At 43.5% G+C, this 27,893-nt stretch overlaps 28 non-coding genes across 28 annotated transcripts; 21 read left to right on the top strand and 7 right to left on the bottom strand.

Annotated features, from left to right (window-relative positions):
• Window positions 1–82: 82 nt before the first annotated feature.
• Window positions 83–177, bottom strand: TRNAI-UAU (transfer RNA isoleucine (anticodon UAU)). The gene is made up of 2 exons: window positions 140–177; window positions 83–118 (listed from the first exon to the last, which is right to left on the bottom strand). It is a non-coding gene; the product is annotated as a tRNA-Ile (tRNA).
• Window positions 178–1,199: 1,022 nt separating this feature from the next.
• TRNAT-UGU (transfer RNA threonine (anticodon UGU)) lies at window positions 1,200–1,271 on the top strand. The gene has a single exon. It is a non-coding gene; the product is annotated as a tRNA-Thr (tRNA).
• Window positions 1,272–1,958: 687 nt separating this feature from the next.
• On the top strand, window positions 1,959–2,040 carry TRNAS-GCU (transfer RNA serine (anticodon GCU)). Its single transcript has one exon. It is a non-coding gene; the product is annotated as a tRNA-Ser (tRNA).
• A 546-nt stretch (window positions 2,041–2,586) lies between these two features.
• On the top strand, window positions 2,587–2,658 carry TRNAT-CGU (transfer RNA threonine (anticodon CGU)). The gene has a single exon. It is a non-coding gene; the product is annotated as a tRNA-Thr (tRNA).
• Window positions 2,659–4,146: 1,488 nt separating this feature from the next.
• On the bottom strand, window positions 4,147–4,241 carry TRNAI-UAU (transfer RNA isoleucine (anticodon UAU)). Its single transcript has 2 exons — window positions 4,204–4,241; window positions 4,147–4,182 (listed from the first exon to the last, which is right to left on the bottom strand). It is a non-coding gene; the product is annotated as a tRNA-Ile (tRNA).
• Window positions 4,242–5,263: 1,022 nt separating this feature from the next.
• On the top strand, window positions 5,264–5,335 carry TRNAT-UGU (transfer RNA threonine (anticodon UGU)). Its single transcript has one exon. It is a non-coding gene; the product is annotated as a tRNA-Thr (tRNA).
• A 687-nt stretch (window positions 5,336–6,022) lies between these two features.
• On the top strand, window positions 6,023–6,104 carry TRNAS-GCU (transfer RNA serine (anticodon GCU)). Its single transcript has one exon. It is a non-coding gene; the product is annotated as a tRNA-Ser (tRNA).
• A 546-nt stretch (window positions 6,105–6,650) lies between these two features.
• TRNAT-CGU (transfer RNA threonine (anticodon CGU)) lies at window positions 6,651–6,722 on the top strand. The gene has a single exon. It is a non-coding gene; the product is annotated as a tRNA-Thr (tRNA).
• Window positions 6,723–8,210: 1,488 nt separating this feature from the next.
• TRNAI-UAU (transfer RNA isoleucine (anticodon UAU)) lies at window positions 8,211–8,305 on the bottom strand. The gene is made up of 2 exons: window positions 8,268–8,305; window positions 8,211–8,246 (listed from the first exon to the last, which is right to left on the bottom strand). It is a non-coding gene; the product is annotated as a tRNA-Ile (tRNA).
• Window positions 8,306–9,327: 1,022 nt separating this feature from the next.
• TRNAT-UGU (transfer RNA threonine (anticodon UGU)) lies at window positions 9,328–9,399 on the top strand. The gene has a single exon. It is a non-coding gene; the product is annotated as a tRNA-Thr (tRNA).
• Window positions 9,400–10,086: 687 nt separating this feature from the next.
• On the top strand, window positions 10,087–10,168 carry TRNAS-GCU (transfer RNA serine (anticodon GCU)). The gene has a single exon. It is a non-coding gene; the product is annotated as a tRNA-Ser (tRNA).
• Window positions 10,169–10,714: 546 nt separating this feature from the next.
• Window positions 10,715–10,786, top strand: TRNAT-CGU (transfer RNA threonine (anticodon CGU)). The gene has a single exon. It is a non-coding gene; the product is annotated as a tRNA-Thr (tRNA).
• A 1,499-nt stretch (window positions 10,787–12,285) lies between these two features.
• TRNAI-UAU (transfer RNA isoleucine (anticodon UAU)) lies at window positions 12,286–12,380 on the bottom strand. Its single transcript has 2 exons — window positions 12,343–12,380; window positions 12,286–12,321 (listed from the first exon to the last, which is right to left on the bottom strand). It is a non-coding gene; the product is annotated as a tRNA-Ile (tRNA).
• A 1,022-nt stretch (window positions 12,381–13,402) lies between these two features.
• Window positions 13,403–13,474, top strand: TRNAT-UGU (transfer RNA threonine (anticodon UGU)). The gene has a single exon. It is a non-coding gene; the product is annotated as a tRNA-Thr (tRNA).
• Window positions 13,475–14,161: 687 nt separating this feature from the next.
• On the top strand, window positions 14,162–14,243 carry TRNAS-GCU (transfer RNA serine (anticodon GCU)). The gene has a single exon. It is a non-coding gene; the product is annotated as a tRNA-Ser (tRNA).
• A 546-nt stretch (window positions 14,244–14,789) lies between these two features.
• On the top strand, window positions 14,790–14,861 carry TRNAT-CGU (transfer RNA threonine (anticodon CGU)). Its single transcript has one exon. It is a non-coding gene; the product is annotated as a tRNA-Thr (tRNA).
• A 1,499-nt stretch (window positions 14,862–16,360) lies between these two features.
• Window positions 16,361–16,455, bottom strand: TRNAI-UAU (transfer RNA isoleucine (anticodon UAU)). Its single transcript has 2 exons — window positions 16,418–16,455; window positions 16,361–16,396 (listed from the first exon to the last, which is right to left on the bottom strand). It is a non-coding gene; the product is annotated as a tRNA-Ile (tRNA).
• Window positions 16,456–17,477: 1,022 nt separating this feature from the next.
• TRNAT-UGU (transfer RNA threonine (anticodon UGU)) lies at window positions 17,478–17,549 on the top strand. The gene has a single exon. It is a non-coding gene; the product is annotated as a tRNA-Thr (tRNA).
• A 687-nt stretch (window positions 17,550–18,236) lies between these two features.
• TRNAS-GCU (transfer RNA serine (anticodon GCU)) lies at window positions 18,237–18,318 on the top strand. Its single transcript has one exon. It is a non-coding gene; the product is annotated as a tRNA-Ser (tRNA).
• Window positions 18,319–18,864: 546 nt separating this feature from the next.
• TRNAT-CGU (transfer RNA threonine (anticodon CGU)) lies at window positions 18,865–18,936 on the top strand. The gene has a single exon. It is a non-coding gene; the product is annotated as a tRNA-Thr (tRNA).
• Window positions 18,937–20,424: 1,488 nt separating this feature from the next.
• On the bottom strand, window positions 20,425–20,519 carry TRNAI-UAU (transfer RNA isoleucine (anticodon UAU)). The gene is made up of 2 exons: window positions 20,482–20,519; window positions 20,425–20,460 (listed from the first exon to the last, which is right to left on the bottom strand). It is a non-coding gene; the product is annotated as a tRNA-Ile (tRNA).
• Window positions 20,520–21,541: 1,022 nt separating this feature from the next.
• Window positions 21,542–21,613, top strand: TRNAT-UGU (transfer RNA threonine (anticodon UGU)). Its single transcript has one exon. It is a non-coding gene; the product is annotated as a tRNA-Thr (tRNA).
• Window positions 21,614–22,300: 687 nt separating this feature from the next.
• Window positions 22,301–22,382, top strand: TRNAS-GCU (transfer RNA serine (anticodon GCU)). Its single transcript has one exon. It is a non-coding gene; the product is annotated as a tRNA-Ser (tRNA).
• A 546-nt stretch (window positions 22,383–22,928) lies between these two features.
• Window positions 22,929–23,000, top strand: TRNAT-CGU (transfer RNA threonine (anticodon CGU)). Its single transcript has one exon. It is a non-coding gene; the product is annotated as a tRNA-Thr (tRNA).
• Window positions 23,001–24,499: 1,499 nt separating this feature from the next.
• Window positions 24,500–24,594, bottom strand: TRNAI-UAU (transfer RNA isoleucine (anticodon UAU)). The gene is made up of 2 exons: window positions 24,557–24,594; window positions 24,500–24,535 (listed from the first exon to the last, which is right to left on the bottom strand). It is a non-coding gene; the product is annotated as a tRNA-Ile (tRNA).
• Window positions 24,595–25,616: 1,022 nt separating this feature from the next.
• On the top strand, window positions 25,617–25,688 carry TRNAT-UGU (transfer RNA threonine (anticodon UGU)). Its single transcript has one exon. It is a non-coding gene; the product is annotated as a tRNA-Thr (tRNA).
• A 687-nt stretch (window positions 25,689–26,375) lies between these two features.
• TRNAS-GCU (transfer RNA serine (anticodon GCU)) lies at window positions 26,376–26,457 on the top strand. Its single transcript has one exon. It is a non-coding gene; the product is annotated as a tRNA-Ser (tRNA).
• A 546-nt stretch (window positions 26,458–27,003) lies between these two features.
• On the top strand, window positions 27,004–27,075 carry TRNAT-CGU (transfer RNA threonine (anticodon CGU)). The gene has a single exon. It is a non-coding gene; the product is annotated as a tRNA-Thr (tRNA).
• Window positions 27,076–27,893: the final 818 nt, after the last annotated feature.

The raw sequence follows: 27,893 nt of genomic DNA, 5'->3' as shown, positions 1-27,893 counted from the left end.
TTGAGGTGAACCAAAAAATGTCCAGAACATTTATTGGTTCAATAATTCAGTTTTGAGGTGAATTAGTAAAAAGTTCCAAAGTTGCTCCAGGTGAGGCTTGAACTCACAACCTCGGCATTGCTCACTGCATGTACTGCTGTATAAGTACCGCGCGCTAACCGATTGCGCCACTGGAGCTGCTGTGTTTTGGTTTTCGACATGAAACTACACCCACAAACACACACACAAGTGTACAAAAGCACCCACAAGCTCTGGCATTGTCTTTTTAGCTGACACCAAATTATGGGTGCCTTGTAGTGCCCATATTGTGCCACTGGAGCTTACCTTTTAGCCTGATATACACTTTGCCACTGATGTTCAGCCAATGGTGCAGTCAAATGTCCCTTCTACATTTTTGTCATGCTGCAGGCAGTGCCACTGGAGCCAGCATGATGCTCTTCCTCATATTCAACACGTGTCAATTGAAACACCTCCCAATGTCATCTTGGCGATGCCTATAAACACCCCAGGACTTTGATGAATTTTTCTCAACAGCAAGTGAGGCAGTTTTCCTGCAAACGGCTGGATGTACCTCAACAAGGAACGCATTGTGGTTCTATTTTGAAGATGTTTGTGTTATTACCTGTAAAGACTTGAATGCCTAACATAATCCCTGTAGACGAGGTGGCCGAGTGGTTAAGGCGATGGACTGCTAATCTGCTGTACACGCGTGGTTTCGAATCCCACCTTTGTCGATTTTAACTTTTGAAATCTTTTTTAAACATCTGCATTGCTCTAAGCACCATTGCCATTGGCTTTCAAAGAACATACAGACAAAAGTGAAAATATGCATGTTAGTTGATTAAGAAGGACACAAACAAGGTTGTCGTGTTACTGGCAGGAATGCAATCTGCTGTGCTTGACTACCCTTTGAGCCAGAATCCGGATAGAAATTTAAAAAAGCAAAGGTAATATCCATATTGTCTCTCTGCTGCCATGTACATGTTTTTTTCAACTTTCACGCATCACATCTCCTCATTAGTCACCCTAAAATTGCACGGAATACGCACAAATTAGCTGCTCCTCAAAAAATCGGCCAGAAAAAAACAGGTCAAATCACAATCATATACATACATTCTCACACAACCTTCAAATATGTCTACCCAGTAAACATCATGTTGTGTGCTCGTTGTGTTGCTGTTATGCGTCGTAACCTGAGGGGCTCTGTAGCTCAGTGGCAGAGCACTGGTCTTGTAAACCAGGGGTCGTGAGTTCGATCCTCATCAGGGCCTCCAAATGGTAATTTTCTTGAACATTGTTGAATAGGAACTGATATTGCACATTGTACCTGTGCAACCTTTTACCAATGGATTCGGGCCTATAACAAAGCCACAAGCGCAAGGTGTCTGAATAGTCTGTGGGGAAGGTCGGCTTTCTGGACCTAATTTCTTCAAGAAAAAGACCTTGATAATTTTGTGATGACAGATGCAGATGATCACGGTGAAGCCCTTACTCTATTGAACAGTACAGCGGTTCTGGGTTGCACGCCTTTCTCTATTTTCAGGGACGTTGATGTGGCAAAATTTAATTGGAAAAGGGTTATTGCCATCACTCACTATTTAAATTCAATGACATCACAGGAAGCAGCAGCATCTGAACTTTGATCTTGGCTGGAAACGTTGAATGATGCCAAACACTGGGAAACTGGAGCTTGCGTTATGCTGGTTTTACTACTAATGGTGTGCCATACGGAAGCTCAAGCACCTTCCTCTGGATTAGTGTTGTGAACCCTCCAGGAGCTCTAGTTATATTTTTCTGAACTTCAACTTGATGTGTTTATCTATCAATGGCCGGGTAAGGAAGAACGAGTCAACGATCTTGTTTCTATTATGACAAACATGATCTATTTTTCACTGACTTTGCACCACCATTGTTTTATCTCTTCTTTAAGCATGGGATTCGAGCACCGTTCCCAAACAGACGAGGTGGCCGAGTGGTTAAGGCGATGGACTGCTAATCCATTGTGCTCTGCACGCGTGGGTTCGAATCCCACCTTCGTCGTATTTTTTCTTTATAGTCTGCATTTAAACATAGACCAAAGTCTTTCAACCTCCCTGTGAAAGACAGGAATGAGTACAGATATGGAAATAGAGATGTAAAAATAAGTTCATTGGTGCAGGCGGAGAATGAAATTAGTCAAAGACTTTCCTCGTAGGTTTCCATTCTTTACTATTATAGGAGCCAAAATCAGCGCAGTTAGTAAACTCCCAAGCTTACATCCCAAATTCTTTTTTCTTTTAGTTGTCTGCCTTTTACATGTTCCTTTTGCCATCATTCTGACCTGCTATCTAAACTCATGAACCTGTTCAGCATCCTACTCAATACATACATACCCGTAAAAGTACATACTCAAACGCATACCGACAATGTATCACCAACATAAGCACACACGCTTTCGCAAATCAGATGTATGATGACGTACTGAACACATGCAGAGATATACAGCCATTTTTACACAACCAGAAATTCATATACCTGGAGATCTACCTAGGTAAAAACCATGGTTTCTTTGCACTTTCTGTTGTTGGCTGTGAGCAAGCAGCAGGTGGCCTTGTAGCTCAGTGGCAGAGCACTGGTCTCGTAAACCAGGGGTCATGAGTTCAAACCTCATCAGGGCCTCGGGCGGATTATTTTCAAAAAGCACGGGGAAGAGAAGCCAGAGTTGCACCATCTACAGAGAACCTTTTATGACGGGATGCATCCTCATAATTGAAGTCTTCCACAGAAGGAGTGAAATAGAGTTCGAGAGGAAGGCCTAATGTTTTCAGGCAAAGACTGACAAAAACCTTGCAATGTCGCATGTAGCTGCTTTGGTGAAAAGACTGTTCAAGTTCACAATGCAACGGAGGGGTGTTCCCCATCTCCATACAATCATCTCTTTGATAATGTAAACGTGCCAGGCGTGTTGAAAGACAAAGACAGACACAACCGCACATACCAGTTGAAGAAAGACAGCCAGCAAACACATTTGTATAGAGGTAAGCAAGCCTCAATTAGAGATGTGAGTCCCTCCGTTTCTGCGGGAGTCCACAAGTTTAATAAAAAATGAACACATATCTTTCATGTTCTAATGATTACCAATCTTTCTGATTAGCTCTGCATAGCTCCAATGGCTATGTGTGTGTGTGTGTGTGTATGTGCCCGTGTGTGTAGGGGAAGGGGTCGGTAGATGTGTTCACGCAGAGCAAGTTGCATACATCGCCAACAGCCATTCTCTCCTGCTCCTGTGCATCCAGTTCGGAAGCGAACCCACCCAATTGTTCTATATGTCTGCTACCCTGACCGCATTCACACATCATTGGCTATTAGTATGCAGCTTGTGGGCGCTGTCAATGGGATATAAGCACCATTCCCCATGTCTGCAATAGCTAGACCAGATTCTGAGGTATGATGAGCAGGGGTCCAGGCACTTCGCCTGACGAACGCCGGGCTTAGCCCTGCCGGGCCTAGCCCTGAGGGGCCTAACTGGGCATGGCCCTGTGTAAGGTAGGGTGAGCAGGGGACCACTTGCAACTAACCTTCGGCACCAATCAGGCATGGAGAGGTCTGTGCAAATGCCCAGCCCTTTAGCAATCTCGATCTGCAAAACCTTCAACTCCTAATTCTCATGGCTCCCAGAAGCCCTAGCCCATATGCAAATGAGGCGAGTTCCTATCAGCATCCTTGTTCTGCTTGATTTTATCAAAGTGACTGCCTGATTAGTGAAAGGGTATTTATTCTCAGAGGTTTGCTTCAAAGGCGATAATGCAGTAAATAGACAACATTATTCTTTGTAAGTTGATATTGTCTCCTGGATCCTACTCCAGTAACCCTTTTTCTACCTTTACAAATGTCTTCCGTAAGTGGTGCTCAGCAGAAAATGGAGTATAATAACAGTTGACATTTTTTATTTTCTGTTCTATTTTCAAAAACCCTCCGTAGCTGTATTTAAAGCGCAAACACCCCATAAATAACTTGCAATGAGTATTCCATGTCTAAAAGGCAGAGGAGCTGTCATACAACATTAACTGACAATCAAGGAAACCTTGAGGTGAACCAAAAAATGTCCAGAACATTTATTGGTTCAATAATTCAGTTTTGAGGTGAATTAGTAAAAAGTTCCAAAGTTGCTCCAGGTGAGGCTTGAACTCACAACCTCGGCATTGCTCACTGCATGTACTGCTGTATAAGTACCGCGCGCTAACCGAATGCGCCACTGGAGCTGCTGTGTTTTGGTTTTCGACATGAAACTACACCCACAAACACACACACAAGTGTACAAAAGCACCCACAAGCTCTGGCATTGTCTTTTTAGCTGACACCAAATTATGGGTGCCTTGTAGTGCCCATATTGTGCCACTGGAGCTTACCTTTTAGCCTGATATACACTTTGCCACTGATGTTCAGCCAATGGTGCAGTCAAATGTCCCTTCTACATTTTTGTCATGCTGCAGGCAGTGCCACTGGAGCCAGCATGATGCTCTTCCTCATATTCAACACGTGTCAATTGAAACACCTCCCAATGTCATCTTGGCGATGCCTATAAACACCCCAGGACTTTGATGAATTTTTCTCAACAGCAAGTGAGGCAGTTTTCCTGCAAACGGCTGGATGTACCTCAACAAGGAACGCATTGTGGTTCTATTTTGAAGATGTTTGTGTTATTACCTGTAAAGACTTGAATGCCTAACATAATCCCTGTAGACGAGGTGGCCGAGTGGTTAAGGCGATGGACTGCTAATCTGCTGTACACGCGTGGTTTCGAATCCCACCTTTGTCGATTTTAACTTTTGAAATCTTTTTTAAACATCTGCATTGCTCTAAGCACCATTGCCATTGGCTTTCAAAGAACATACAGACAAAAGTGAAAATATGCATGTTAGTTGATTAAGAAGGACACAAACAAGGTTGTCGTGTTACTGGCAGGAATGCAATCTGCTGTGCTTGACTACCCTTTGAGCCAGAATCCGGATAGAAATTTAAAAAAGCAAAGGTAATATCCATATTGTCTCTCTGCTGCCATGTACATGTTTTTTTCAACTTTCACGCATCACATCTCCTCATTAGTCACCCTAAAATTGCACGGAATACGCACAAATTAGCTGCTCCTCAAAAAATCGGCCAGAAAAAAACAGGTCAAATCACAATCATATACATACATTCTCACACACCCTTCAAATATGTCTACCCAGTAAACATCATGTTGTGTGCTCGTTGTGTTGCTGTTATGCGTCGTAACCTGAGGGGCTCTGTAGCTCAGTGGCAGAGCACTGGTCTTGTAAACCAGGGGTCGTGAGTTCGATCCTCATCAGGGCCTCCAAATGGTAATTTTCTTGAACATTGTTGAATAGGAACTGATATTGCACATTGTACCTGTGCAACCTTTTACCAATGGATTCGGGCCTATAACAAAGCCACAAGCGCAAGGTGTCTGAATAGTCTGTGGGGAAGGTCGGCTTTCTGGACCTAATTTCTTCAAGAAAAAGACCTTGATAATTTTGTGATGACAGATGCAGATGATCACGGTGAAGCCCTTACTCTATTGAACAGTACAGCGGTTCTGGGTTGCACGCCTTTCTCTATTTTCAGGGACGTTGATGTGGCAAAATTTAATTGGAAAAGGGTTATTGCCATCACTCACTATTTAAATTCAATGACATCACAGGAAGCAGCAGCATCTGAACTTTGATCTTGGCTGGAAACGTTGAATGATGCCAAACACTGGGAAACTGGAGCTTGCGTTATGCTGGTTTTACTACTAATGGTGTGCCATACGGAAGCTCAAGCACCTTCCTCTGGATTAGTGTTGTGAACCCTCCAGGAGCTCTAGTTATATTTTTCTGAACTTCAACTTGATGTGTTTATCTATCAATGGCCGGGTAAGGAAGAACGAGTCAACGATCTTGTTTCTATTATGACAAACATGATCTATTTTTCACTGACTTTGCACCACCATTGTTTTATCTCTTCTTTAAGCATGGGATTCGAGCACCGTTCCCAAACAGACGAGGTGGCCGAGTGGTTAAGGCGATGGACTGCTAATCCATTGTGCTCTGCACGCGTGGGTTCGAATCCCACCTTCGTCGTATTTTTTCTTTATAGTCTGCATTTAAACATAGACCAAAGTCTTTCAACCTCCCTGTGAAAGACAGGAATGAGTACAGATATGGAAATAGAGATGTAAAAATAAGTTCATTGGTGCAGGCGGAGAATGAAATTAGTCAAAGACTTTCCTCGTAGGTTTCCATTCTTTACTATTATAGGAGCCAAAATCAGCGCAGTTAGTAAACTCCCAAGCTTACATCCCAAATTCTTTTTTCTTTTAGTTGTCTGCCTTTTACATGTTCCTTTTGCCATCATTCTGACCTGCTATCTAAACTCATGAACCTGTTCAGCATCCTACTCAATACATACATACCCGTAAAAGTACATACTCAAACGCATACCGACAATGTATCACCAACATAAGCACACACGCTTTCGCAAATCAGATGTATGATGACGTACTGAACACATGCAGAGATATACAGCCATTTTTACACAACCAGAAATTCATATACCTGGAGATCTACCTAGGTAAAAACCATGGTTTCTTTGCACTTTCTGTTGTTGGCTGTGAGCAAGCAGCAGGTGGCCTTGTAGCTCAGTGGCAGAGCACTGGTCTCGTAAACCAGGGGTCATGAGTTCAAACCTCATCAGGGCCTCGGGCGGATTATTTTCAAAAAGCACGGGGAAGAGAAGCCAGAGTTGCACCATCTACAGAGAACCTTTTATGACGGGATGCATCCTCATAATTGAAGTCTTCCACAGAAGGAGTGAAATAGAGTTCGAGAGGAAGGCCTAATGTTTTCAGGCAAAGACTGACAAAAACCTTGCAATGTCGCATGTAGCTGCTTTGGTGAAAAGACTGTTCAAGTTCACAATGCAACGGAGGGGTGTTCCCCATCTCCATACAATCATCTCTTTGATAATGTAAACGTGCCAGGCGTGTTGAAAGACAAAGACAGACACAACCGCACATACCAGTTGAAGAAAGACAGCCAGCAAACACATTTGTATAGAGGTAAGCAAGCCTCAATTAGAGATGTGAGTCCCTCCGTTTCTGCGGGAGTCCACAAGTTTAATAAAAAATGAACACATATCTTTCATGTTCTAATGATTACCAATCTTTCTGATTAGCTCTGCATAGCTCCAATGGCTATGTGTGTGTGTGTGTGTGTATGTGCCCGTGTGTGTAGGGGAAGGGGTCGGTAGATGTGTTCACGCAGAGCAAGTTGCATACATCGCCAACAGCCATTCTCTCCTGCTCCTGTGCATCCAGTTCGGAAGCGAACCCACCCAATTGTTCTATATGTCTGCTACCCTGACCGCATTCACACATCATTGGCTATTAGTATGCAGCTTGTGGGCGCTGTCAATGGGATATAAGCACCATTCCCCATGTCTGCAATAGCTAGACCAGATTCTGAGGTATGATGAGCAGGGGTCCAGGCACTTCGCCTGACGAACGCCGGGCTTAGCCCTGCCGGGCCTAGCCCTGAGGGGCCTAACTGGGCATGGCCCTGTGTAAGGTAGGGTGAGCAGGGGACCACTTGCAACTAACCTTCGGCACCAATCAGGCATGGAGAGGTCTGTGCAAATGCCCAGCCCTTTAGCAATCTCGATCTGCAAAACCTTCAACTCCTAATTCTCATGGCTCCCAGAAGCCCTAGCCCATATGCAAATGAGGCGAGTTCCTATCAGCATCCTTGTTCTGCTTGATTTTATCAAAGTGACTGCCTGATTAGTGAAAGGGTATTTATTCTCAGAGGTTTGCTTCAAAGGCGATAATGCAGTAAATAGACAACATTATTCTTTGTAAGTTGATATTGTCTCCTGGATCCTACTCCAGTAACCCTTTTTCTACCTTTACAAATGTCTTCCGTAAGTGGTGCTCAGCAGAAAATGGAGTATAATAACAGTTGACATTTTTTATTTTCTGTTCTATTTTCAAAAACCCTCCGTAGCTGTATTTAAAGCGCAAACACCCCATAAATAACTTGCAATGAGTATTCCATGTCTAAAAGGCAGAGGAGCTGTCATACAACATTAACTGACAATCAAGGAAACCTTGAGGTGAACCAAAAAATGTCCAGAACATTTATTGGTTCAATAATTCAGTTTTGAGGTGAATTAGTAAAAAGTTCCAAAGTTGCTCCAGGTGAGGCTTGAACTCACAACCTCGGCATTGCTCACTGCATGTACTGCTGTATAAGTACCGCGCGCTAACCGATTGCGCCACTGGAGCTGCTGTGTTTTGGTTTTCGACATGAAACTACACCCACAAACACACACACAAGTGTACAAAAGCACCCACAAGCTCTGGCATTGTCTTTTTAGCTGACACCAAATTATGGGTGCCTTGTAGTGCCCATATTGTGCCACTGGAGCTTACCTTTTAGCCTGATATACACTTTGCCACTGATGTTCAGCCAATGGTGCAGTCAAATGTCCCTTCTACATTTTTGTCATGCTGCAGGCAGTGCCACTGGAGCCAGCATGATGCTCTTCCTCATATTCAACACGTGTCAATTGAAACACCTCCCAATGTCATCTTGGCGATGCCTATAAACACCCCAGGACTTTGATGAATTTTTCTCAACAGCAAGTGAGGCAGTTTTCCTGCAAACGGCTGGATGTACCTCAACAAGGAACGCATTGTGGTTCTATTTTGAAGATGTTTGTGTTATTACCTGTAAAGACTTGAATGCCTAACATAATCCCTGTAGACGAGGTGGCCGAGTGGTTAAGGCGATGGACTGCTAATCTGCTGTACACGCGTGGTTTCGAATCCCACCTTTGTCGATTTTAACTTTTGAAATCTTTTTTAAACATCTGCATTGCTCTAAGCACCATTGCCATTGGCTTTCAAAGAACATACAGACAAAAGTGAAAATATGCATGTTAGTTGATTAAGAAGGACACAAACAAGGTTGTCGTGTTACTGGCAGGAATGCAATCTGCTGTGCTTGACTACCCTTTGAGCCAGAATCCGGATAGAAATTTAAAAAAGCAAAGGTAATATCCATATTGTCTCTCTGCTGCCATGTACATGTTTTTTTCAACTTTCACGCATCACATCTCCTCATTAGTCACCCTAAAATTGCACGGAATACGCACAAATTAGCTGCTCCTCAAAAAATCGGCCAGAAAAAAACAGGTCAAATCACAATCATATACATACATTCTCACACAACCTTCAAATATGTCTACCCAGTAAACATCATGTTGTGTGCTCGTTGTGTTGCTGTTATGCGTCGTAACCTGAGGGGCTCTGTAGCTCAGTGGCAGAGCACTGGTCTTGTAAACCAGGGGTCGTGAGTTCGATCCTCATCAGGGCCTCCAAATGGTAATTTTCTTGAACATTGTTGAATAGGAACTGATATTGCACATTGTACCTGTGCAACCTTTTACCAATGGATTCGGGCCTATAACAAAGCCACAAGCGCAAGGTGTCTGAATAGTCTGTGGGGAAGGTCGGCTTTCTGGACCTAATTTCTTCAAGAAAAAGACCTTGATAATTTTGTGATGACAGATGCAGATGATCACGGTGAAGCCCTTACTCTATTGAACAGTACAGCGGTTCTGGGTTGCACGCCTTTCTCTATTTTCAGGGACGTTGATGTGGCAAAATTTAATTGGAAAAGGGTTATTGCCATCACTCACTATTTAAATTCAATGACATCACAGGAAGCAGCAGCATCTGAACTTTGATCTTGGCTGGAAACGTTGAATGATGCCAAACACTGGGAAACTGGAGCTTGCGTTATGCTGGTTTTACTACTAATGGTGTGCCATACGGAAGCTCAAGCACCTTCCTCTGGATTAGTGTTGTGAACCCTCCAGGAGCTCTAGTTATATTTTTCTGAACTTCAACTTGATGTGTTTATCTATCAATGGCCGGGTAAGGAAGAACGAGTCAACGATCTTGTTTCTATTATGACAAACATGATCTATTTTTCACTGACTTTGCACCACCATTGTTTTATCTCTTCTTTAAGCATGGGATTCGAGCACCGTTCCCAAACAGACGAGGTGGCCGAGTGGTTAAGGCGATGGACTGCTAATCCATTGTGCTCTGCACGCGTGGGTTCGAATCCCACCTTCGTCGTATTTTTTCTTTATAGTCTGCATTTAAACATAGACCAAAGTCTTTCAACCTCCCTGTGAAAGACAGGAATGAGTACAGATATGGAAATAGAGATGTAAAAATAAGTTCATTGGTGCAGGCGGAGAATGAAATTAGTCAAAGACTTTCCTCGTAGGTTTCCATTCTTTACTATTATAGGAGCCAAAATCAGCGCAGTTAGTAAACTCCCAAGCTTACATCCCAAATTCTTTTTTCTTTTAGTTGTCTGCCTTTTACATGTTCCTTTTGCCATCATTCTGACCTGCTATCTAAACTCATGAACCTGTTCAGCATCCTACTCAATACATACATACCCGTAAAAGTACATACTCAAACGCATACCGACAATGTATCACCAACATAAGCACACACGCTTTCGCAAATCAGATGTATGATGACGTACTGAACACATGCAGAGATATACAGCCATTTTTACACAACCAGAAATTCATATACCTGGAGATCTACCTAGGTAAAAACCATGGTTTCTTTGCACTTTCTGTTGTTGGCTGTGAGCAAGCAGCAGGTGGCCTTGTAGCTCAGTGGCAGAGCACTGGTCTCGTAAACCAGGGGTCATGAGTTCAAACCTCATCAGGGCCTCGGGCGGATTATTTTCAAAAAGCACGGGGAAGAGAAGCCAGAGTTGCACCATCTACAGAGAACCTTTTATGACGGGATGCATCCTCATAATTGAAGTCTTCCACAGAAGGAGTGAAATAGAGTTCGAGAGGAAGGCCTAATGTTTTCAGGCAAAGACTGACAAAAACCTTGCAATGTCGCATGTAGCTGCTTTGGTGAAAAGACTGTTCAAGTTCACAATGCAACGGAGGGGTGTTCCCCATCTCCATACAATCATCTCTTTGATAATGTAAACGTGCCAGGCGTGTTGAAAGACAAAGACAGACACAACCGCACATACCAGTTGAAGAAAGACAGCCAGCAAACACATTTGTATAGAGGTAAGCAAGCCTCAATTAGAGATGTGAGTCCCTCCGTTTCTGCGGGAGTCCACAAGTTTAATAAAAAATGAACACATATCTTTCATGTTCTAATGATTACCAATCTTTCTGATTAGCTCTGCATAGCTCCAATGGCTATGTGTGTGTGTGTGTGTGTATGTGCCCGTGTGTGTAGGGGAAGGGGTCGGTAGATGTGTTCACGCAGAGCAAGTTGCATACATCGCCAACAGCCATTCTCTCCTGCTCCTGTGCATCCAGTTCGGAAGCGAACCCACCCAATTGTTCTATATGTCTGCTACCCTGACCGCATTCACACATCATTGGCTATTAGTATGCAGCTTGTGGGCGCTGTCAATGGGATATAAGCACCATTCCCCATGTCTGCAATAGCTAGACCAGATTCTGAGGTATGATGAGCAGGGGTCCAGGCACTTCGCCTGACGAACGCCTGACAAACGCCGGGCTTAGCCCTGCCGGGCCTAGCCCTGAGGGGCCTAACTGGGCATGGCCCTGTGTAAGGTAGGGTGAGCAGGGGACCACTTGCAACTAACCTTCGGCACCAATCAGGCATGGAGAGGTCTGTGCAAATGCCCAGCCCTTTAGCAATCTCGATCTGCAAAACCTTCAACTCCTAATTCTCATGGCTCCCAGAAGCCCTAGCCCATATGCAAATGAGGCGAGTTCCTATCAGCATCCTTGTTCTGCTTGATTTTATCAAAGTGACTGCCTGATTAGTGAAAGGGTATTTATTCTCAGAGGTTTGCTTCAAAGGCGATAATGCAGTAAATAGACAACATTATTCTTTGTAAGTTGATATTGTCTCCTGGATCCTACTCCAGTAACCCTTTTTCTACCTTTACAAATGTCTTCCGTAAGTGGTGCTCAGCAGAAAATGGAGTATAATAACAGTTGACATTTTTTATTTTCTGTTCTATTTTCAAAAACCCTCCGTAGCTGTATTTAAAGCGCAAACACCCCATAAATAACTTGCAATGAGTATTCCATGTCTAAAAGGCAGAGGAGCTGTCATACAACATTAACTGACAATCAAGGAAACCTTGAGGTGAACCAAAAAATGTCCAGAACATTTATTGGTTCAATAATTCAGTTTTGAGGTGAATTAGTAAAAAGTTCCAAAGTTGCTCCAGGTGAGGCTTGAACTCACAACCTCGGCATTGCTCACTGCATGTACTGCTGTATAAGTACCGCGCGCTAACCGATTGCGCCACTGGAGCTGCTGTGTTTTGGTTTTCGACATGAAACTACACCCACAAACACACACACAAGTGTACAAAAGCACCCACAAGCTCTGGCATTGTCTTTTTAGCTGACACCAAATTATGGGTGCCTTGTAGTGCCCATATTGTGCCACTGGAGCTTACCTTTTAGCCTGATATACACTTTGCCACTGATGTTCAGCCAATGGTGCAGTCAAATGTCCCTTCTACATTTTTGTCATGCTGCAGGCAGTGCCACTGGAGCCAGCATGATGCTCTTCCTCATATTCAACACGTGTCAATTGAAACACCTCCCAATGTCATCTTGGCGATGCCTATAAACACCCCAGGACTTTGATGAATTTTTCTCAACAGCAAGTGAGGCAGTTTTCCTGCAAACGGCTGGATGTACCTCAACAAGGAACGCATTGTGGTTCTATTTTGAAGATGTTTGTGTTATTACCTGTAAAGACTTGAATGCCTAACATAATCCCTGTAGACGAGGTGGCCGAGTGGTTAAGGCGATGGACTGCTAATCTGCTGTACACGCGTGGTTTCGAATCCCACCTTTGTCGATTTTAACTTTTGAAATCTTTTTTAAACATCTGCATTGCTCTAAGCACCATTGCCATTGGCTTTCAAAGAACATACAGACAAAAGTGAAAATATGCATGTTAGTTGATTAAGAAGGACACAAACAAGGTTGTCGTGTTACTGGCAGGAATGCAATCTGCTGTGCTTGACTACCCTTTGAGCCAGAATCCGGATAGAAATTTAAAAAAGCAAAGGTAATATCCATATTGTCTCTCTGCTGCCATGTACATGTTTTTTTCAACTTTCACGCATCACATCTCCTCATTAGTCACCCTAAAATTGCACGGAATACGCACAAATTAGCTGCTCCTCAAAAAATCGGCCAGAAAAAAACAGGTCAAATCACAATCATATACATACATTCTCACACACCCTTCAAATATGTCTACCCAGTAAACATCATATTGTGTGCTCGTTGTGTTGCTGTTATGCGTCGTAACCTGAGGGGCTCTGTAGCTCAGTGGCAGAGCACTGGTCTTGTAAACCAGGGGTCGTGAGTTCGATCCTCATCAGGGCCTCCAAATGGTAATTTTCTTGAACATTGTTGAATAGGAACTGATATTGCACATTGTACCTGTGCAACCTTTTACCAATGGATTCGGGCCTATAACAAAGCCACAAGCGCAAGGTGTCTGAATAGTCTGTGGGGAAGGTCGGCTTTCTGGACCTAATTTCTTCAAGAAAAAGACCTTGATAATTTTGTGATGACAGATGCAGATGATCACGGTGAAGCCCTTACTCTATTGAACAGTACAGCGGTTCTGGGTTGCACGCCTTTCTCTATTTTCAGGGACGTTGATGTGGCAAAATTTAATTGGAAAAGGGTTATTGCCATCACTCACTATTTAAATTCAATGACATCACAGGAAGCAGCAGCATCTGAACTTTGATCTTGGCTGGAAACGTTGAATGATGCCAAACACTGGGAAACTGGAGCTTGCGTTATGCTGGTTTTACTACTAATGGTGTGCCATACGGAAGCTCAAGCACCTTCCTCTGGATTAGTGTTGTGAACCCTCCAGGAGCTCTTGTTATATTTTTCTGAACTTCAACTTGATGTGTTTATCTATCAATGGCCGGGTAAGGAAGAACGAGTCAACGATCTTGTTTCTATTATGACAAACATGATCTATTTTTCACTGACTTTGCACCACCATTGTTTTATCTCTTCTTTAAGCATGGGATTCGAGCACCGTTCCCAAACAGACGAGGTGGCCGAGTGGTTAAGGCGATGGACTGCTAATCCATTGTGCTCTGCACGCGTGGGTTCGAATCCCACCTTCGTCGTATTTTTTCTTTATAGTCTGCATTTAAACATAGACCAAAGTCTTTCAACCTCCCTGTGAAAGACAGGAATGAGTACAGATATGGAAATAGAGATGTAAAAATAAGTTCATTGGTGCAGGCGGAGAATGAAATTAGTCAAAGACTTTCCTCGTAGGTTTCCATTCTTTACTATTATAGGAGCCAAAATCAGCGCAGTTAGTAAACTCCCAAGCTTACATCCCAAATTCTTTTTTCTTTTAGTTGTCTGCCTTTTACATGTTCCTTTTGCCATCATTCTGACCTGCTATCTAAACTCATGAACCTGTTCAGCATCCTACTCAATACATACATACCCGTAAAAGTACATACTCAAACGCATACCGACAATGTATCACCAACATAAGCACACACGCTTTCGCAAATCAGATGTATGATGACGTACTGAACACATGCAGAGATATACAGCCATTTTTACACAACCAGAAATTCATATACCTGGAGATCTACCTAGGTAAAAACCATGGTTTCTTTGCACTTTCTGTTGTTGGCTGTGAGCAAGCAGCAGGTGGCCTTGTAGCTCAGTGGCAGAGCACTGGTCTCGTAAACCAGGGGTCATGAGTTCAAACCTCATCAGGGCCTCGGGCGGATTATTTTCAAAAAGCACGGGGAAGAGAAGCCAGAGTTGCACCATCTACAGAGAACCTTTTATGACGGGATGCATCCTCATAATTGAAGTCTTCCACAGAAGGAGTGAAATAGAGTTCGAGAGGAAGGCCTAATGTTTTCAGGCAAAGACTGACAAAAACCTTGCAATGTCGCATGTAGCTGCTTTGGTGAAAAGACTGTTCAAGTTCACAATGCAACGGAGGGGTGTTCCCCATCTCCATACAATCATCTCTTTGATAATGTAAACGTGCCAGGCGTGTTGAAAGACAAAGACAGACACAACCGCACATACCAGTTGAAGAAAGACAGCCAGCAAACACATTTGTATAGAGGTAAGCAAGCCTCAATTAGAGATGTGAGTCCCTCCGTTTCTGCGGGAGTCCACAAGTTTAATAAAAAATGAACACATATCTTTCATGTTCTAATGATTACCAATCTTTCTGATTAGCTCTGCATAGCTCCAATGGCTATGTGTGTGTGTGTGTGTGTATGTGCCCGTGTGTGTAGGGGAAGGGGTCGGTAGATGTGTTCACGCAGAGCAAGTTGCATACATCGCCAACAGCCATTCTCTCCTGCTCCTGTGCATCCAGTTCGGAAGCGAACCCACCCAATTGTTCTATATGTCTGCTACCCTGACCGCATTCACACATCATTGGCTATTAGTATGCAGCTTGTGGGCGCTGTCAATGGGATATAAGCACCATTCCCCATGTCTGCAATAGCTAGACCAGATTCTGAGGTATGATGAGCAGGGGTCCAGGCACTTCGCCTGACGAACGCCTGACAAACGCCGGGCTTAGCCCTGCCGGGCCTAGCCCTGAGGGGCCTAACTGGGCATGGCCCTGTGTAAGGTAGGGTGAGCAGGGGACCACTTGCAACTAACCTTCGGCACCAATCAGGCATGGAGAGGTCTGTGCAAATGCCCAGCCCTTTAGCAATCTCGATCTGCAAAACCTTCAACTCCTAATTCTCATGGCTCCCAGAAGCCCTAGCCCATATGCAAATGAGGCGAGTTCCTATCAGCATCCTTGTTCTGCTTGATTTTATCAAAGTGACTGCCTGATTAGTGAAAGGGTATTTATTCTCAGAGGTTTGCTTCAAAGGCGATAATGCAGTAAATAGACAACATTATTCTTTGTAAGTTGATATTGTCTCCTGGATCCTACTCCAGTAACCCTTTTTCTACCTTTACAAATGTCTTCCGTAAGTGGTGCTCAGCAGAAAATGGAGTATAATAACAGTTGACATTTTTTATTTTCTGTTCTATTTTCAAAAACCCTCCGTAGCTGTATTTAAAGCGCAAACACCCCATAAATAACTTGCAATGAGTATTCCATGTCTAAAAGGCAGAGGAGCTGTCATACAACATTAACTGACAATCAAGGAAACCTTGAGGTGAACCAAAAAATGTCCAGAACATTTATTGGTTCAATAATTCAGTTTTGAGGTGAATTAGTAAAAAGTTCCAAAGTTGCTCCAGGTGAGGCTTGAACTCACAACCTCGGCATTGCTCACTGCATGTACTGCTGTATAAGTACCGCGCGCTAACCGATTGCGCCACTGGAGCTGCTGTGTTTTGGTTTTCGACATGAAACTACACCCACAAACACACACACAAGTGTACAAAAGCACCCACAAGCTCTGGCATTGTCTTTTTAGCTGACACCAAATTATGGGTGCCTTGTAGTGCCCATATTGTGCCACTGGAGCTTACCTTTTAGCCTGATATACACTTTGCCACTGATGTTCAGCCAATGGTGCAGTCAAATGTCCCTTCTACATTTTTGTCATGCTGCAGGCAGTGCCACTGGAGCCAGCATGATGCTCTTCCTCATATTCAACACGTGTCAATTGAAACACCTCCCAATGTCATCTTGGCGATGCCTATAAACACCCCAGGACTTTGATGAATTTTTCTCAACAGCAAGTGAGGCAGTTTTCCTGCAAACGGCTGGATGTACCTCAACAAGGAACGCATTGTGGTTCTATTTTGAAGATGTTTGTGTTATTACCTGTAAAGACTTGAATGCCTAACATAATCCCTGTAGACGAGGTGGCCGAGTGGTTAAGGCGATGGACTGCTAATCTGCTGTACACGCGTGGTTTCGAATCCCACCTTTGTCGATTTTAACTTTTGAAATCTTTTTTAAACATCTGCATTGCTCTAAGCACCATTGCCATTGGCTTTCAAAGAACATACAGACAAAAGTGAAAATATGCATGTTAGTTGATTAAGAAGGACACAAACAAGGTTGTCGTGTTACTGGCAGGAATGCAATCTGCTGTGCTTGACTACCCTTTGAGCCAGAATCCGGATAGAAATTTAAAAAAGCAAAGGTAATATCCATATTGTCTCTCTGCTGCCATGTACATGTTTTTTTCAACTTTCACGCATCACATCTCCTCATTAGTCACCCTAAAATTGCACGGAATACGCACAAATTAGCTGCTCCTCAAAAAATCGGCCAGAAAAAAACAGGTCAAATCACAATCATATACATACATTCTCACACACCCTTCAAATATGTCTACCCAGTAAACATCATGTTGTGTGCTCGTTGTGTTGCTGTTATGCGTCGTAACCTGAGGGGCTCTGTAGCTCAGTGGCAGAGCACTGGTCTTGTAAACCAGGGGTCGTGAGTTCGATCCTCATCAGGGCCTCCAAATGGTAATTTTCTTGAACATTGTTGAATAGGAACTGATATTGCACATTGTACCTGTGCAACCTTTTACCAATGGATTCGGGCCTATAACAAAGCCACAAGCGCAAGGTGTCTGAATAGTCTGTGGGGAAGGTCGGCTTTCTGGACCTAATTTCTTCAAGAAAAAGACCTTGATAATTTTGTGATGACAGATGCAGATGATCACGGTGAAGCCCTTACTCTATTGAACAGTACAGCGGTTCTGGGTTGCACGCCTTTCTCTATTTTCAGGGACGTTGATGTGGCAAAATTTAATTGGAAAAGGGTTATTGCCATCACTCACTATTTAAATTCAATGACATCACAGGAAGCAGCAGCATCTGAACTTTGATCTTGGCTGGAAACGTTGAATGATGCCAAACACTGGGAAACTGGAGCTTGCGTTATGCTGGTTTTACTACTAATGGTGTGCCATACGGAAGCTCAAGCACCTTCCTCTGGATTAGTGTTGTGAACCCTCCAGGAGCTCTAGTTATATTTTTCTGAACTTCAACTTGATGTGTTTATCTATCAATGGCCGGGTAAGGAAGAACGAGTCAACGATCTTGTTTCTATTATGACAAACATGATCTATTTTTCACTGACTTTGCACCACCATTGTTTTATCTCTTCTTTAAGCATGGGATTCGAGCACCGTTCCCAAACAGACGAGGTGGCCGAGTGGTTAAGGCGATGGACTGCTAATCCATTGTGCTCTGCACGCGTGGGTTCGAATCCCACCTTCGTCGTATTTTTTCTTTATATTCTGCATTTAAACATAGACCAAAGTCTTTCAACCTCCCTGTGAAAGACAGGAATGAGTACAGATATGGAAATAGAGATGTAAAAATAAGTTCATTGGTGCAGGCGGAGAATGAAATTAGTCAAAGACTTTCCTCGTAGGTTTCCATTCTTTACTATTATAGGAGCCAAAATCAGCGCAGTTAGTAAACTCCCAAGCTTACATCCCAAATTCTTTTTTCTTTTAGTTGTCTGCCTTTTACATGTTCCTTTTGCCATCATTCTGACCTGCTATCTAAACTCATGAACCTGTTCAGCATCCTACTCAATACATACATACCCGTAAAAGTACATACTCAAACGCATACCGACAATGTATCACCAACATAAGCACACACGCTTTCGCAAATCAGATGTATGATGACGTACTGAACACATGCAGAGATATACAGCCATTTTTACACAACCAGAAATTCATATACCTGGAGATCTACCTAGGTAAAAACCATGGTTTCTTTGCACTTTCTGTTGTTGGCTGTGAGCAAGCAGCAGGTGGCCTTGTAGCTCAGTGGCAGAGCACTGGTCTCGTAAACCAGGGGTCATGAGTTCAAACCTCATCAGGGCCTCGGGCGGATTATTTTCGAAAAGCACGGGGAAGAGAAGCCAGAGTTGCACCATCTACAGAGAACCTTTTATGACGGGATGCATCCTCATAATTGAAGTCTTCCACAGAAGGAGTGAAATAGAGTTCGAGAGGAAGGCCTAATGTTTTCAGGCAAAGACTGACAAAAACCTTGCAATGTCGCATGTAGCTGCTTTGGTGAAAAGACTGTTCAAGTTCACAATGCAACGGAGGGGTGTTCCCCATCTCCATACAATCATCTCTTTGATAATGTAAACGTGCCAGGCGTGTTGAAAGACAAAGACAGACACAACCGCACATACCAGTTGAAGAAAGACAGCCAGCAAACACATTTGTATAGAGGTAAGCAAGCCTCAATTAGAGATGTGAGTCCCTCCGTTTCTGCGGGAGTCCACAAGTTTAATAAAAAATGAACACATATCTTTCATGTTCTAATGATTACCAATCTTTCTGATTAGCTCTGCATAGCTCCAATGGCTATGTGTGTGTGTGTGTGTGTATGTGCCCGTGTGTGTAGGGGAAGGGGTCGGTAGATGTGTTCACGCAGAGCAAGTTGCATACATCGCCAACAGCCATTCTCTCCTGCTCCTGTGCATCCAGTTCGGAAGCGAACCCACCCAATTGTTCTATATGTCTGCTACCCTGACCGCATTCACACATCATTGGCTATTAGTATGCAGCTTGTGGGCGCTGTCAATGGGATATAAGCACCATTCCCCATGTCTGCAATAGCTAGACCAGATTCTGAGGTATGATGAGCAGGGGTCCAGGCACTTCGCCTGACAAACGCCGGGCTTAGCCCTGCCGGGCCTAGCCCTGAGGGGCCTAACTGGGCATGGCCCTGTGTAAGGTAGGGTGAGCAGGGGACCACTTGCAACTAACCTTCGGCACCAATCAGGCATGGAGAGGTCTGTGCAAATGCCCAGCCCTTTAGCAATCTCGATCTGCAAAACCTTCAACTCCTAATTCTCATGGCTCCCAGAAGCCCTAGCCCATATGCAAATGAGGCGAGTTCCTATCAGCATCCTTGTTCTGCTTGATTTTATCAAAGTGACTGCCTGATTAGTGAAAGGGTATTTATTCTCAGAGGTTTGCTTCAAAGGCGATAATGCAGTAAATAGACAACATTATTCTTTGTAAGTTGATATTGTCTCCTGGATCCTACTCCAGTAACCCTTTTTCTACCTTTACAAATGTCTTCCGTAAGTGGTGCTCAGCAGAAAATGGAGTATAATAACAGTTGACATTTTTTATTTTCTGTTCTATTTTCAAAAACCCTCCGTAGCTGTATTTAAAGCGCAAACACCCCATAAATAACTTGCAATGAGTATTCCATGTCTAAAAGGCAGAGGAGCTGTCATACAACATTAACTGACAATCAAGGAAACCTTGAGGTGAACCAAAAAATGTCCAGAACATTTATTGGTTCAATAATTCAGTTTTGAGGTGAATTAGTAAAAAGTTCCAAAGTTGCTCCAGGTGAGGCTTGAACTCACAACCTCGGCATTGCTCACTGCATGTACTGCTGTATAAGTACCGCGCGCTAACCGATTGCGCCACTGGAGCTGCTGTGTTTTGGTTTTCGACATGAAACTACACCCACAAACACACACACAAGTGTACAAAAGCACCCACAAGCTCTGGCATTGTCTTTTTAGCTGACACCAAATTATGGGTGCCTTGTAGTGCCCATATTGTGCCACTGGAGCTTACCTTTTAGCCTGATATACACTTTGCCACTGATGTTCAGCCAATGGTGCAGTCAAATGTCCCTTCTACATTTTTGTCATGCTGCAGGCAGTGCCACTGGAGCCAGCATGATGCTCTTCCTCATATTCAACACGTGTCAATTGAAACACCTCCCAATGTCATCTTGGCGATGCCTATAAACACCCCAGGACTTTGATGAATTTTTCTCAACAGCAAGTGAGGCAGTTTTCCTGCAAACGGCTGGATGTACCTCAACAAGGAACGCATTGTGGTTCTATTTTGAAGATGTTTGTGTTATTACCTGTAAAGACTTGAATGCCTAACATAATCCCTGTAGACGAGGTGGCCGAGTGGTTAAGGCGATGGACTGCTAATCTGCTGTACACGCGTGGTTTCGAATCCCACCTTTGTCGATTTTAACTTTTGAAATCTTTTTTAAACATCTGCATTGCTCTAAGCACCATTGCCATTGGCTTTCAAAGAACATACAGACAAAAGTGAAAATATGCATGTTAGTTGATTAAGAAGGACACAAACAAGGTTGTCGTGTTACTGGCAGGAATGCAATCTGCTGTGCTTGACTACCCTTTGAGCCAGAATCCGGATAGAAATTTAAAAAAGCAAAGGTAATATCCATATTGTCTCTCTGCTGCCATGTACATGTTTTTTTCAACTTTCACGCATCACATCTCCTCATTAGTCACCCTAAAATTGCACGGAATACGCACAAATTAGCTGCTCCTCAAAAAATCGGCCAGAAAAAAACAGGTCAAATCACAATCATATACATACATTCTCACACACCCTTCAAATATGTCTACCCAGTAAACATCATGTTGTGTGCTCGTTGTGTTGCTGTTATGCGTCGTAACCTGAGGGGCTCTGTAGCTCAGTGGCAGAGCACTGGTCTTGTAAACCAGGGGTCGTGAGTTCGATCCTCATCAGGGCCTCCAAATGGTAATTTTCTTGAACATTGTTGAATAGGAACTGATATTGCACATTGTACCTGTGCAACCTTTTACCAATGGATTCGGGCCTATAACAAAGCCACAAGCGCAAGGTGTCTGAATAGTCTGTGGGGAAGGTCGGCTTTCTGGACCTAATTTCTTCAAGAAAAAGACCTTGATAATTTTGTGATGACAGATGCAGATGATCACGGTGAAGCCCTTACTCTATTGAACAGTACAGCGGTTCTGGGTTGCACGCCTTTCTCTATTTTCAGGGACGTTGATGTGGCAAAATTTAATTGGAAAAGGGTTATTGCCATCACTCACTATTTAAATTCAATGACATCACAGGAAGCAGCAGCATCTGAACTTTGATCTTGGCTGGAAACGTTGAATGATGCCAAACACTGGGAAACTGGAGCTTGCGTTATGCTGGTTTTACTACTAATGGTGTGCCATACGGAAGCTCAAGCACCTTCCTCTGGATTAGTGTTGTGAACCCTCCAGGAGCTCTAGTTATATTTTTCTGAACTTCAACTTGATGTGTTTATCTATCAATGGCCGGGTAAGGAAGAACGAGTCAACGATCTTGTTTCTATTATGACAAACATGATCTATTTTTCACTGACTTTGCACCACCATTGTTTTATCTCTTCTTTAAGCATGGGATTCGAGCACCGTTCCCAAACAGACGAGGTGGCCGAGTGGTTAAGGCGATGGACTGCTAATCCATTGTGCTCTGCACGCGTGGGTTCGAATCCCACCTTCGTCGTATTTTTTCTTTATATTCTGCATTTAAACATAGACCAAAGTCTTTCAACCTCCCTGTGAAAGACAGGAATGAGTACAGATATGGAAATAGAGATGTAAAAATAAGTTCATTGGTGCAGGCGGAGAATGAAATTAGTCAAAGACTTTCCTCGTAGGTTTCCATTCTTTACTATTATAGGAGCCAAAATCAGCGCAGTTAGTAAACTCCCAAGCTTACATCCCAAATTCTTTTTTCTTTTAGTTGTCTGCCTTTTACATGTTCCTTTTGCCATCATTCTGACCTGCTATCTAAACTCATGAACCTGTTCAGCATCCTACTCAATACATACATACCCGTAAAAGTACATACTCAAACGCATACCGACAATGTATCACCAACATAAGCACACACGCTTTCGCAAATCAGATGTATGATGACGTACTGAACACATGCAGAGATATACAGCCATTTTTACACAACCAGAAATTCATATACCTGGAGATCTACCTAGGTAAAAACCATGGTTTCTTTGCACTTTCTGTTGTTGGCTGTGAGCAAGCAGCAGGTGGCCTTGTAGCTCAGTGGCAGAGCACTGGTCTCGTAAACCAGGGGTCATGAGTTCAAACCTCATCAGGGCCTCGGGCGGATTATTTTCGAAAAGCACGGGGAAGAGAAGCCAGAGTTGCACCATCTACAGAGAACCTTTTATGACGGGATGCATCCTCATAATTGAAGTCTTCCACAGAAGGAGTGAAATAGAGTTCGAGAGGAAGGCCTAATGTTTTCAGGCAAAGACTGACAAAAACCTTGCAATGTCGCATGTAGCTGCTTTGGTGAAAAGACTGTTCAAGTTCACAATGCAACGGAGGGGTGTTCCCCATCTCCATACAATCATCTCTTTGATAATGTAAACGTGCCAGGCGTGTTGAAAGACAAAGACAGACACAACCGCACATACCAGTTGAAGAAAGACAGCCAGCAAACACATTTGTATAGAGGTAAGCAAGCCTCAATTAGAGATGTGAGTCCCTCCGTTTCTGCGGGAGTCCACAAGTTTAATAAAAAATGAACACATATCTTTCATGTTCTAATGATTACCAATCTTTCTGATTAGCTCTGCATAGCTCCAATGGCTATGTGTGTGTGTGTGTGTGTATGTGCCCGTGTGTGTAGGGGAAGGGGTCGGTAGATGTGTTCACGCAGAGCAAGTTGCATACATCGCCAACAGCCATTCTCTCCTGCTCCTGTGCATCCAGTTCGGAAGCGAACCCACCCAATTGTTCTATATGTCTGCTACCCTGACCGCATTCACACATCATTGGCTATTAGTATGCAGCTTGTGGGCGCTGTCAATGGGATATAAGCACCATTCCCCATGTCTGCAATAGCTAGACCAGATTCTGAGGTATGATGAGCAGGGGTCCAGGCACTTCGCCTGACGAACGCCTGACAAACGCCGGGCTTAGCCCTGCCGGGCCTAGCCCTGAGGGGCCTAACTGGGCATGGCCCTGTGTAAGGTAGGGTGAGCAGGGGACCACTTGCAACTAACCTTCGGCACCAATCAGGCATGGAGAGGTCTGTGCAAATGCCCAGCCCTTTAGCAATCTCGATCTGCAAAACCTTCAACTCCTAATTCTCATGGCTCCCAGAAGCCCTAGCCCATATGCAAATGAGGCGAGTTCCTATCAGCATCCTTGTTCTGCTTGATTTTATCAAAGTGACTGCCTGATTAGTGAAAGGGTATTTATTCTCAGAGGTTTGCTTCAAAGGCGATAATGCAGTAAATAGACAACATTATTCTTTGTAAGTTGATATTGTCTCCTGGATCCTACTCCAGTAACCCTTTTTCTACCTTTACAAATGTCTTCCGTAAGTGGTGCTCAGCAGAAAATGGAGTATAATAACAGTTGACATTTTTTATTTTCTGTTCTATTTTCAAAAACCCTCCGTAGCTGTATTTAAAGCGCAAACACCCCATAAATAACTTGCAATGAGTATTCCATGTCTAAAAGGCAGAGGAGCTGTCATACAACATTAACTGACAATCAAGGAAACCTTGAGGTGAACCAAAAAATGTCCAGAACATTTATTGGTTCAATAATTCAGTTTTGAGGTGAATTAGTAAAAAGTTCCAAAGTTGCTCCAGGTGAGGCTTGAACTCACAACCTCGGCATTGCTCACTGCATGTACTGCTGTATAAGTACCGCGCGCTAACCGATTGCGCCACTGGAGCTGCTGTGTTTTGGTTTTCGACATGAAACTACACCCACAAACACACACACAAGTGTACAAAAGCACCCACAAGCTCTGGCATTGTCTTTTTAGCTGACACCAAATTATGGGTGCCTTGTAGTGCCCATATTGTGCCACTGGAGCTTACCTTTTAGCCTGATATACACTTTGCCACTGATGTTCAGCCAATGGTGCAGTCAAATGTCCCTTCTACATTTTTGTCATGCTGCAGGCAGTGCCACTGGAGCCAGCATGATGCTCTTCCTCATATTCAACACGTGTCAATTGAAACACCTCCCAATGTCATCTTGGCGATGCCTATAAACACCCCAGGACTTTGATGAATTTTTCTCAACAGCAAGTGAGGCAGTTTTCCTGCAAACGGCTGGATGTACCTCAACAAGGAACGCATTGTGGTTCTATTTTGAAGATGTTTGTGTTATTACCTGTAAAGACTTGAATGCCTAACATAATCCCTGTAGACGAGGTGGCCGAGTGGTTAAGGCGATGGACTGCTAATCTGCTGTACACGCGTGGTTTCGAATCCCACCTTTGTCGATTTTAACTTTTGAAATCTTTTTTAAACATCTGCATTGCTCTAAGCACCATTGCCATTGGCTTTCAAAGAACATACAGACAAAAGTGAAAATATGCATGTTAGTTGATTAAGAAGGACACAAACAAGGTTGTCGTGTTACTGGCAGGAATGCAATCTGCTGTGCTTGACTACCCTTTGAGCCAGAATCCGGATAGAAATTTAAAAAAGCAAAGGTAATATCCATATTGTCTCTCTGCTGCCATGTACATGTTTTTTTCAACTTTCACGCATCACATCTCCTCATTAGTCACCCTAAAATTGCACGGAATACGCACAAATTAGCTGCTCCTCAAAAAATCGGCCAGAAAAAAACAGGTCAAATCACAATCATATACATACATTCTCACACACCCTTCAAATATGTCTACCCAGTAAACATCATGTTGTGTGCTCGTTGTGTTGCTGTTATGCGTCGTAACCTGAGGGGCTCTGTAGCTCAGTGGCAGAGCACTGGTCTTGTAAACCAGGGGTCGTGAGTTCGATCCTCATCAGGGCCTCCAAATGGTAATTTTCTTGAACATTGTTGAATAGGAACTGATATTGCACATTGTACCTGTGCAACCTTTTACCAATGGATTCGGGCCTATAACAAAGCCACAAGCGCAAGGTGTCTGAATAGTCTGTGGGGAAGGTCGGCTTTCTGGACCTAATTTCTTCAAGAAAAAGACCTTGATAATTTTGTGATGACAGATGCAGATGATCACGGTGAAGCCCTTACTCTATTGAACAGTACAGCGGTTCTGGGTTGCACGCCTTTCTCTATTTTCAGGGACGTTGATGTGGCAAAATTTAATTGGAAAAGGGTTATTGCCATCACTCACTATTTAAATTCAATGACATCACAGGAAGCAGCAGCATCTGAACTTTGATCTTGGCTGGAAACGTTGAATGATGCCAAACACTGGGAAACTGGAGCTTGCGTTATGCTGGTTTTACTACTAATGGTGTGCCATACGGAAGCTCAAGCACCTTCCTCTGGATTAGTGTTGTGAACCCTCCAGGAGCTCTAGTTATATTTTTCTGAACTTCAACTTGATGTGTTTATCTATCAATGGCCGGGTAAGGAAGAACGAGTCAACGATCTTGTTTCTATTATGACAAACATGATCTATTTTTCACTGACTTTGCACCACCATTGTTTTATCTCTTCTTTAAGCATGGGATTCGAGCACCGTTCCCAAACAGACGAGGTGGCCGAGTGGTTAAGGCGATGGACTGCTAATCCATTGTGCTCTGCACGCGTGGGTTCGAATCCCACCTTCGTCGTATTTTTTCTTTATATTCTGCATTTAAACATAGACCAAAGTCTTTCAACCTCCCTGTGAAAGACAGGAATGAGTACAGATATGGAAATAGAGATGTAAAAATAAGTTCATTGGTGCAGGCGGAGAATGAAATTAGTCAAAGACTTTCCTCGTAGGTTTCCATTCTTTACTATTATAGGAGCCAAAATCAGCGCAGTTAGTAAACTCCCAAGCTTACATCCCAAATTCTTTTTTCTTTTAGTTGTCTGCCTTTTACATGTTCCTTTTGCCATCATTCTGACCTGCTATCTAAACTCATGAACCTGTTCAGCATCCTACTCAATACATACATACCCGTAAAAGTACATACTCAAACGCATACCGACAATGTATCACCAACATAAGCACACACGCTTTCGCAAATCAGATGTATGATGACGTACTGAACACATGCAGAGATATACAGCCATTTTTACACAACCAGAAATTCATATACCTGGAGATCTACCTAGGTAAAAACCATGGTTTCTTTGCACTTTCTGTTGTTGGCTGTGAGCAAGCAGCAGGTGGCCTTGTAGCTCAGTGGCAGAGCACTGGTCTCGTAAACCAGGGGTCATGAGTTCAAACCTCATCAGGGCCTCGGGCGGATTATTTTCGAAAAGCACGGGGAAGAGAAGCCAGAGTTGCACCATCTACAGAGAACCTTTTATGACGGGATGCATCCTCATAATTGAAGTCTTCCACAGAAGGAGTGAAATAGAGTTCGAGAGGAAGGCCTAATGTTTTCAGGCAAAGACTGACAAAAACCTTGCAATGTCGCATGTAGCTGCTTTGGTGAAAAGACTGTTCAAGTTCACAATGCAACGGAGGGGTGTTCCCCATCTCCATACAATCATCTCTTTGATAATGTAAACGTGCCAGGCGTGTTGAAAGACAAAGACAGACACAACCGCACATACCAGTTGAAGAAAGACAGCCAGCAAACACATTTGTATAGAGGTAAGCAAGCCTCAATTAGAGATGTGAGTCCCTCCGTTTCTGCGGGAGTCCACAAGTTTAATAAAAAATGAACACATATCTTTCATGTTCTAATGATTACCAATCTTTCTGATTAGCTCTGCATAGCTCCAATGGCTATGTGTGTGTGTGTGTGTGTATGTGCCCGTGTGTGTAGGGGAAGGGGTCGGTAGATGTGTTCACGCAGAGCAAGTTGCATACATCGCCAACAGCCATTCTCTCCTGCTCCTGTGCATCCAGTTCGGAAGCGAACCCACCCAATTGTTCTATATGTCTGCTACCCTGACCGCATTCACACATCATTGGCTATTAGTATGCAGCTTGTGGGCGCTGTCAATGGGATATAAGCACCATTCCCCATGTCTGCAATAGCTAGACCAGATTCTGAGGTATGATGAGCAGGGGTCCAGGCACTTCGCCTGACAAACGCCGGGCTTAGCC

Source organism: Ambystoma mexicanum, unplaced genomic scaffold (genome assembly GCF_040938575.1).
Source record: "Ambystoma mexicanum isolate Mex_15411 unplaced genomic scaffold, UKY_AmexF1_1 Mex_scaf46, whole genome shotgun sequence".
Classification (NCBI taxonomy): Eukaryota; Metazoa; Chordata; class Amphibia; order Caudata; family Ambystomatidae; genus Ambystoma; species Ambystoma mexicanum.
This window is presented reverse-complemented; position numbering and strand designations above follow the sequence as displayed.